This window comes from Diuraphis noxia, unplaced genomic scaffold (assembly GCF_037042655.1).
Source record: "Diuraphis noxia isolate RWA-SAM2 unplaced genomic scaffold, SU_Dnox_SAM2 contig0003, whole genome shotgun sequence".
NCBI classification, from domain to species: domain Eukaryota; kingdom Metazoa; phylum Arthropoda; class Insecta; order Hemiptera; family Aphididae; genus Diuraphis; species Diuraphis noxia.
Genome location: NW_028301713.1, coordinates 70,560,592 through 70,570,135, shown reverse-complemented (window position 1 = coordinate 70,570,135; position 9,544 = coordinate 70,560,592).

The window sequence follows — 9,544 nt, the reverse complement described above, 5'->3', positions numbered from 1 at the left end:
CTGCTGACGTAGTTTCTACTTGAAAAAATTAACACCTTGTACATGGGACCCTGTTACGGGAGGTTCACGAATTTCATAACCAAACGCCTACTACACTCGTTCAATTAAACAGACAATGAACAAAATATGAATGTACAATATATATTATTCCTTTGTAAAATATTATATTATATTATAGTATCGAGAATATTTTTCGATTAATCTATCATGACATCGAGAAGGAGTATACGATGAGATATAGTGGCTTTAACTTGTATGCTGAAACCAGTTTATGTAACGGCCAAAGATTACTGTTTCTTCATTAGATCCTGTTACATTCATTTCCGTTTAATTTAAATCACTTCACTACCTATATGGTTATCTGGCATTGTTGTATTGCACTTAGAATACTCGTACTAATGGTCGTATTTAATTTCGTCCAAAACCGCACAAAAACAACTTTTATTTTTGGCGTATTCTTTTTAATATACAAATGTAAATTTTAGTTTTAATTTTATAATATTTTTATAATAATATAAATTATCAAAATATTTTAACTCATTTTGAACTTAAATTTACATATTTATACATTTGAAATTTGAAATTTTTTAAAAATGTTTTCCATCTTAATGTCAATGCAACAATTTTTGATTTGCCAAAATTTCGTAAAATGTAAGATTCCTGATAAGTTAAAATTAACAAAACATTGAACATACATGGCCATTATTTTTTTTTTTTTAATTAAAGCTTAGAATTTATTCTTCAATCCGATTTAAATTAACCACGACCAATCGATTCACACAGATGAAATGGATGAATTAAAATTTTTTAAAGATAATATTGTCTGAAAATGATAATTTGATTTTGTCAAACATTGGTTTTGCGTAAAATCCTAATTTTCGTTATTAATTATCAAAATTACTAAATACCAAATAATGTCACTTTTCTACTAGTAAAGATTTAATAAATTTTTGAAAAATGCATATTATTGTGAAATTATGATAAATATGTATTATAATATCTACGATATACGGTTTACACAACTGTCGACAACGCTGTAAAACGCTGTCGAGGTAATTTTCCTTAGAAAAAGTAACATCCTATACATGGGATCCTGTTACGGGAGGTTCAGGAATTTCATAACCAAACGCCTACTACACTCGTTCAATTGAACAGACAATGAACATAATATGGATTCAGAATATAAATAATTTCTTTGTAAAATATTATACTTTACACGTTCAAGAATATTTTTTTGATTTGACATCGAGAAGCAGTAGAAGATGATGTATACGGGGGGTGGCCAAACCGCGGCTCGCATCTTAGAGTAACATTAAAAAAAAAAAAAAAATTTAATATGAATTTATGTATTTGAAAAAGTATATTTTATTAAATTAAATTGAATTATTAAATTACATCGTATATTAAATGGTATGCTGAAACCAGTTAATGTAAATGCCAAAGAATACTGTTTCTTCTTTAGACCCTGTTCCGTGATATCAAAAAAAAAAAAAGCGCGTAAGTGGGTATTGCTCTGCTGTACATTAGGGGGTGGGGTGGACCTCTGACTAGGTAGGTAAAATTTGAATGCAATGATAGGTATCATTGTATACGAAAAACGATTCTGAACGGAGATGGTTTATCTGTCTAGGGTATATTATAGATTATTAAAAATTTTCAAATCTTAGATTTACAAAGAAAATTTTTTATGAATTTATAGCTTAAAATAATTTGCGAATTTTCGTGATTTTTACGTATGTTGTCAAAATTTAAATTTAAATGCTTGTAAAAGAAAAATGTGACTATGCATTTCTTTTATTTTTCAACTGCATTTGAAATTATTTATAATAAGTAATTGAAAAATATGAAATATTTTTATTTTTAAAAATTGTACATTTTTAGTAAGAGCTTGTAAAATAAACGATTTTTAAAGATTTAATATCTTTATACTTTAATATAGTTATTTTTTATTTTGGTTAAAACATATAAATATATACATATATGTATATATATATAAAACAAAACATTCAAAGCTAAACATTTTAAAACAAAACAAAAACACGCTCCATTTTAATAATAAGAATATCATTGATTACAAAGCAATACTTTTAGGATTTATGATTTATTTTCCTTATTTTTATAGACCATATATTTTTGTTTTAAGTAAAAAAGCTATTAAAATAATTAAAATTGAATAATTAGTTAAAATAAAATAATTTTAACTTAATTATAAGATTTTCTTAGTCTTAAAAACGTTAGGTCTTTATTACAATTAAAAATGTCTTTAAAATAATAATAGTTGAAAATTTAATTTAAGGTATCTTATTTTTGATTTAATGATTTGATTTTCTTCTTTTCAAAAGTATTATTTTCTCATTACAAATATTATATGTATTGAAACAATGATAAATGTGTTATTATTGAAAACATATGATTTCATTAAATTAAATCTGTAGATTGATTTATTTTTATGATGAAATTTCATAGGCTCGAAATCATCACCTTTTTCTTTAAATTTACAGTCGTTTTTCATTAATCCTACTACACTTTTCTCCGAGTGTGCCATTGTTAAAATAATATGTTAGGAGCCTTGTATTCAATTTTCAAATCTTAGATTTAGAAAAGAAAAACTTTTATGAATTTTTATCTAAGATAATTTGAAAATTGTCGTAATCTTTACGTATTAAGTCAATATTTGAACTTCAAATGTTAATTAAAAAAATGTTGTGCATATGTATTTTTATAATTTTTTAATCACTATAAGAATAACTTATGAGAAACTTTGTATTAAATTTTCAAGTATTTTGATAGGGCCAAAAAAATTTTATCGGCACTTCAAAAAAAAAAAGTTATCAGAAAAATTGAAAATTTCAGTTGTCTATAAATATCTCAAAAAAAGTCAAAATATTTTGTGAATTAAATCGTGTAAATAAAATGCTAATCTAAATAACTAGTAAAATTTTCAAGTATCTACAACTTATACTTTTTGAATAATAACAAATGTTTAAAATCGTTTGAGGATAAATCGTTACCGTTACACTATTTCGTAAAAATTTAAAATTCAAACACACCTCAAATTTTTCCTATAATGATGTTTCAAGTTTTCTCTATAGCTACTTGTGCTAACTAATGGAAAACTTAGTGTTGTATTTTTAATCCTTAGTAGGCCAGTTCATCTGAAACCGCAAAAAATCGGCTTTTATTTTTGGTGTATTATTTTGAAAGAGCGAATGTGAATTTATTTTTTATTCACGATCTAAAAATATTCACTTTTTAATACTTAATATTAAAAGAATTTTTGAAAATATATATTATTGTGAAATTATAACACAAATGGATCATGATATCTACGATATACGGTCGTCTATAGTATACATGATAAATTTAACGTTCTAACACATGAGATCCTATTACATGATGCTCACGAAAATCATAACTACAAGCCAACACGAGTATTTACGGCAAAAATATTATATTTTAAATTATTATGGTATCTATGGTGCTACGATGGCAACGTAAAACGCTGTTGACGTAGTTTCTACTTGAAAAAATTAACACCTTGTACATGGGACCCTGTTACGGGAGGTTCACGAATTTCATAACCAAACGCCTACTACACTCGTTCAATTAAACAGACAATGAACAAAATATGAATGTACAATATATATTATTCCTTTGTAAAATATTATATTATATTATAGTATCGAGAATATTTTTCGATTAATCTATCATGACATCGAGAAGGAGTATACGATGAGATATAGTGGCTTTAACTTGTATGCTGAAACCAGTTTATGTAACGGCCAAAGATTACTGTTTCTTCATTAGATCCTGTTACATTCATTTCCGTTTAATTTAAATCACTTCACTACCTACATGGTTATCTGGCATTGTTGTATTGCACTTAGAATACTCGTACTAATGGTCGTATTTAATTTCGTCCAAAACCGCACAAAAACAACTTTTATTTTTGGCGTATTCTTTTTAATATACAAATGTAAATTTTAGTTTTAATTTTATAATATTTTTATAATAATATAAATTATCAAAATATTTTAACTCATTTTGAACTTAAATTTACATATTTATACATTTGAAATTTGAAATTTTTTAAAAATGTTTTCCATCTTAATGTCAATGCAACAATTTTTGATTTGCCAAAATTTCGTAAAATGTAAGATTCCTGATAAGTTAAAATTAACAAAACATTGAACATACATGGCCATTATTTTTTTTTTTTTAATTAAAGCTTAGAATTTATTCTTCAATCCGATTTGAATTAACCACGACCAATCGATTCACACAGATGAAATGGTTGAATTAAAATTTTTTAAAGATAATATTGTCTGAAAATGATAATTTGATTTTGTCAAACATTGGTTTTGCGTAAAATCCTAATTTTCGTTATTAATTATCAAAATTACTAAATACCAAATAATGTCACTTTTCTACTAGTAAAGATTTAATAAATTTTTGAAAAATGCATATTATTGTGAAATTATGATAAATATGTATTATAATATCTACGATATACGGTTTACACAACTGTCGACAACGCTGTAAAACGCTGTCGAGGTAATTTTCCTTAGAAAAAGTAACATCCTATACATGGGATCCTGTTACGGGAGGTTCAGGAATTTCATAACCAAACGCCTACTACACTCGTTCAATTGAACAGACAATGAACAAAATATGGATTCAGAATATAAATAATTTCTTTGTAAAATATTATACTTTACACGTTCAAGAATATTTTTTTGATTTGACATCGAGAAGCAGTAGAAGATGATGTATACGGGGGGTGGCCAAACCGCGGCTCGCATCTTAGAGTAACATTAAAAAAAAAAAAAAAATTTAATATGAATTTATGTATTTGAAAAAGTATATTTTATTAAATTAAATTGAATTATTAAATTACATCGTATATTAAATGGTATGCTGAAACCAGTTAATGTAAATGCCAAAGAATACTGTTTCTTCTTTAGACCCTGTTCCGTGATATCAAAAAAAAAAAAAGCGCGTAAGTGGGTATTGCTCTGCTGTACATTAGGGGGTGGGGTGGACCTCTGACTAGGTAGGTAAAATTTGAATGCAATGATAGGTATCATTGTATACGAAAAACGATTCTGAACGGAGATGGTTTATCTGTCTAGGGTATATTATAGATTATTAAAAATTTTCAAATCTTAGATTTAAAAAGAAAATTTTTTATGAATTTATAGCTTAAAATAATTTGCGAATTTTCGTGATTTTTACGTATGTTGTCAAAATTTAAATTTAAATGCTTGTAAAAGAAAAATGTGACTATGCATTTCTTTTATTTTTCAACTGCATTTGAAATTATTTATAATAAGTAATTGAAAAATATGAAATATTTTTATTTTTAAAAATTGTACATTTTTAGTAAGAGCTTGTAAAATAAACGATTTTTAAAGATTTAATATCTTTATACTTTAATATAGTTATTTTTTATTTTGGTTAAAACATATAAATATATACATATATGTATATATATATAAAACAAAACATTCAAAGCTAAACATTTTAAAACAAAACAAAAACACGCTCCATTTTAATAATAAGAATATCATTGATTACAAAGCAATACTTTTAGGATTTATGATTTATTTTCCTTATTTTTATAGACCATATATTTTTGTTTTAAGTAAAAAAGCTATTAAAATAATTAAAATTGAATAATTAGTTAAAATAAAATAATTTTAACTTAATTATAAGATTTTCTTAGTCTTAAAAACGTTAGGTCTTTATTACAATTAAAAATGTCTTTAAAATAATAATAGATGAAAATTTAATTTAAGGTATCTTATTTTTGATTTAATGATTTGATTTTCTTCTTTTCAAAAGTATTATTTTCTCATTACAAATATTATATGTATTGAAACAATGATAAATGTGTTATTATTGAAAACATATGATTTCATTAAATTAAATCTGTAGATTGATTTATTTTTATGATGAAATTTCATAGGCTCGAAATCATCACCTTTTTCTTTAAATTTACAGTCGTTTTTCATTAATCCTACTACACTTTTCTCCGAGTGTGCTATTGTTAAAATAATATGTTAGGAGCCTTGTATTAAATTTTCAAATCTTAGATTTAGAAAAGAAAAACTTTTATGAATTTTTATCTAAGATAATTTGAAAATTGTCGTAATCTTTACGTATTGAGTCAATATTTGAACTTCAAATGTTAATTAAAAAAAAGTTGTGCATATGTATTTTTATGATTTTTTAATCACTATAAGAATAACTTATGAGAAACTTTGTATTAAATTTTCAAGTATTTTGATAGGGCCAAACAATTTTTATCGGCACTTCAAAAAAAAAAAGTTATCAGAAAAATTGAAAACTTCAGTTGTTTATAAATATCTAAAAAAAGTCAAAATATTTTGTGAATTAAATCGTGTAAATAAAATGCCAATCTAAATAACTAGTAAAATTTTCAAGTATCTACAACTTATACTTTTTGAATAATAACAAATGTTTAAAATCGTTTGAGGATAAATCGTTACCGTTACACTATTTCGTAAAAATTTAAAATTCAAACACAACTAAAGTTTTTCCTATAATGATGTTTCAAGTTTTCTCTATAGCTACTTGTGCTAACTAATGGAAAACTTAGTGTTGTATTTTTAATCCTTAGTAGGCCAGTTCATCTGAAACCGAAAAAAATCGGCTTTTATTTTTGGTGTATTATTTTGAAAGAGCGAATGTGAATTTATTTTTTATTCACGATCTAAAAATATTCACTTTTTAATACTTAATATTAAAAGAATTTTTGAAAATATATATTATTGTGAAATTATAACACAAATGGATCATGATATCTACGATATACGGTCGTCTATAGTATACATGATAAATTTAACGTTCTAACACATGAGATCCTATTACATGGTGCTCACAAAAATCATAACTACAAGCCAACACGAGTAATTACGGCAAAAATATTATATTTTAAATTATTATGGTATCTATGGTGCTACGATGGCAACGTAAAACGCTGTTGACGTAGTTTCTACTTGAAAAAATTAACACCTTGTACATGGGACCCTGTTACGGGAGGTTCACGAATTTCATAACCAAACGCCTACTACACTCGTTCAATTAAACAGACAATGAACAAAATATGAATGTACAATATATATTATTCCTTTGTAAAATATTATATTATATTATAGTATCGAGAATATTTTTCGATTAATCTATCATGACATCGAGAAGGAGTATACGATGAGATATAGTGGCTTTAACTTGTATGCTGAAACCAGTTTATGTAACGGCCAAAGATTACTGTTTCTTCATTAGATCCTGTTACATTCATTTCCGTTTAATTTAAATCACTTCACTACCTACATGGTTATCTGGCATTGTTGTATTGCACTTAGAATACTCGTACTAATGGTCGTATTTAATTTCGTCCAAAACCGCACAAAAACAACTTTTATTTTTGGCGTATTCTTTTTAATATACAAATGTAAATTTTAGTTTTAATTTTATAATATTTTTATAATAATATAAATTATCAAAATATTTTAACTCATTTTGAACTTAAATTTACATATTTATACATTTGAAATTTGAAATTTTTTAAAAATGTTTTCCATCTTAATGTCAATGCAACAATTTTTGATTTGCCAAAATTTCGTAAAATGTAAGATTCCTGATAAGTTAAAATTAACAAAACATTGAACATACATGGCCATTATTTTTTTTTTTTTTTAATTAAAGCTTAGAATTTATTCTTCAATCCGATTTAAATTAACCACGACCAATCGATTCACACAGATGAAATGGTTGAATTAAAATTTTTTAAAGATAATATTGTCTGAAAATGATAATTTGATTTTGTCAAACATTGGTTTTGCGTAAAATCCTAATTTTCGTTATTAATTATCAAAATTACTAAATACCAAATAATGTCACTTTTCTACTAGTAAAGATTTAATAAATTTTTGAAAAATGCATATTATTGTGAAATTATGATAAATATGTATTATAATATCTACGATATACGGTTTACACAACTGTCGACAACGCTGTAAAACGCTGTCGAGGTAATTTTCCTTAGAAAAAGTAACATCCTATACATGGGATCCTGTTACGGGAGGTTCACGAATTTCATAACCAAACGCCTACTACACTCGTTCAATTGAACAGACAATGAACAAAATATGGATTCAGAATATAAATAATTTCTTTGTAAAATATTATACTTTACACGTTCAAGAATATTTTTTTGATTTGACATCGAGAAGCAGTAGAAGATGATGTATACGGGGGGTGGCCAAACCGCGGCTCGCATCTTAGAGTAACATTAAAAAAAAAAAAAAAATTTAATATGAATTTATGTATTTGAAAAAGTATAATATTTTATTAAATTAAATTAAATTATTAAATTACATCGTATATTAAATGGTATGCTGAAACCAGTTAATGTAAATGCCAAAGAATACTGTTTCTTCTTTAGACCCTGTTCCGTGATATCAAAAAAAAAAAAAGCGCGTAAGTGGGTATTGCTCTGCTGTACATTAGGGGGTGGGGTGGACCTCTGACTAGGTAGGTAAAATTTGAATGCAATGATAGGTATCATTGTATACGAAAAACGATTCTGAACGGAGATGGTTTATCTGTCTAGGGTATATTATAGATTATTAAAAATTTTCAAATCTTAGATTTAAAAAGAAAATTTTTTATGAATTTATAGCTTAAAATAATTTGCGAATTTTCGTGATTTTTACGTATGTTGTCAAAATTTAAATTTAAATGCTTGTAAAAGAAAAATGTGACTATGCATTTCTTTTATTTTTCAACTGCATTTGAAATTATTTATAATAAGTAATTGAAAAATATGAAATATTTTTATTTTTAAAAATTGTACATTTTTAGTAAGAGCTTGTAAAATAAACGATTTTTAAAGATTTAATATCTTTATACTTTAATATAGTTATTTTTTATTTTGGTTAAAACATATAAATATATACATATATGTATATATATATAAAACAAAACATTCAAAGCTAAACATTTTAAAACAAAAAAAAAACACGCTCCATTTTAATAATAAGAATATCATTGATTACAAAGCAATACTTTTAGGATTTATGATTTATTTTCCTTATTTTTATAGACCATATATTTTTGTTTTAAGTAAAAAAGCTATTAAAATAATTAAAATTGAATAATTAGTTAAAATAAAATAATTTTAACTTAATTATAAGATTTTCTTAGTCTTAAAAACGTTAGGTCTTTATTACAATTAAAAATGTCTTTAAAATAATAATAGATGAAAATTTAATTTAAGGTATCTTATTTTTGATTTAATGATTTGATTTTCTTCTTTTCAAAAGTATTATTTTCTCATTACAAATATTATATGTATTGAAACAATGATAAATGTGTTATTATTGAAAACATATGATTTCATTAAATTAAATCTGTAGATTGATTTATTTTTATGATGAAATTTCATAGGCTCGAAATCATCACCTTTTTCTTTAAATTTACAGTCGTTTTTCATTAATCCTACTACACTTTTCTCCGA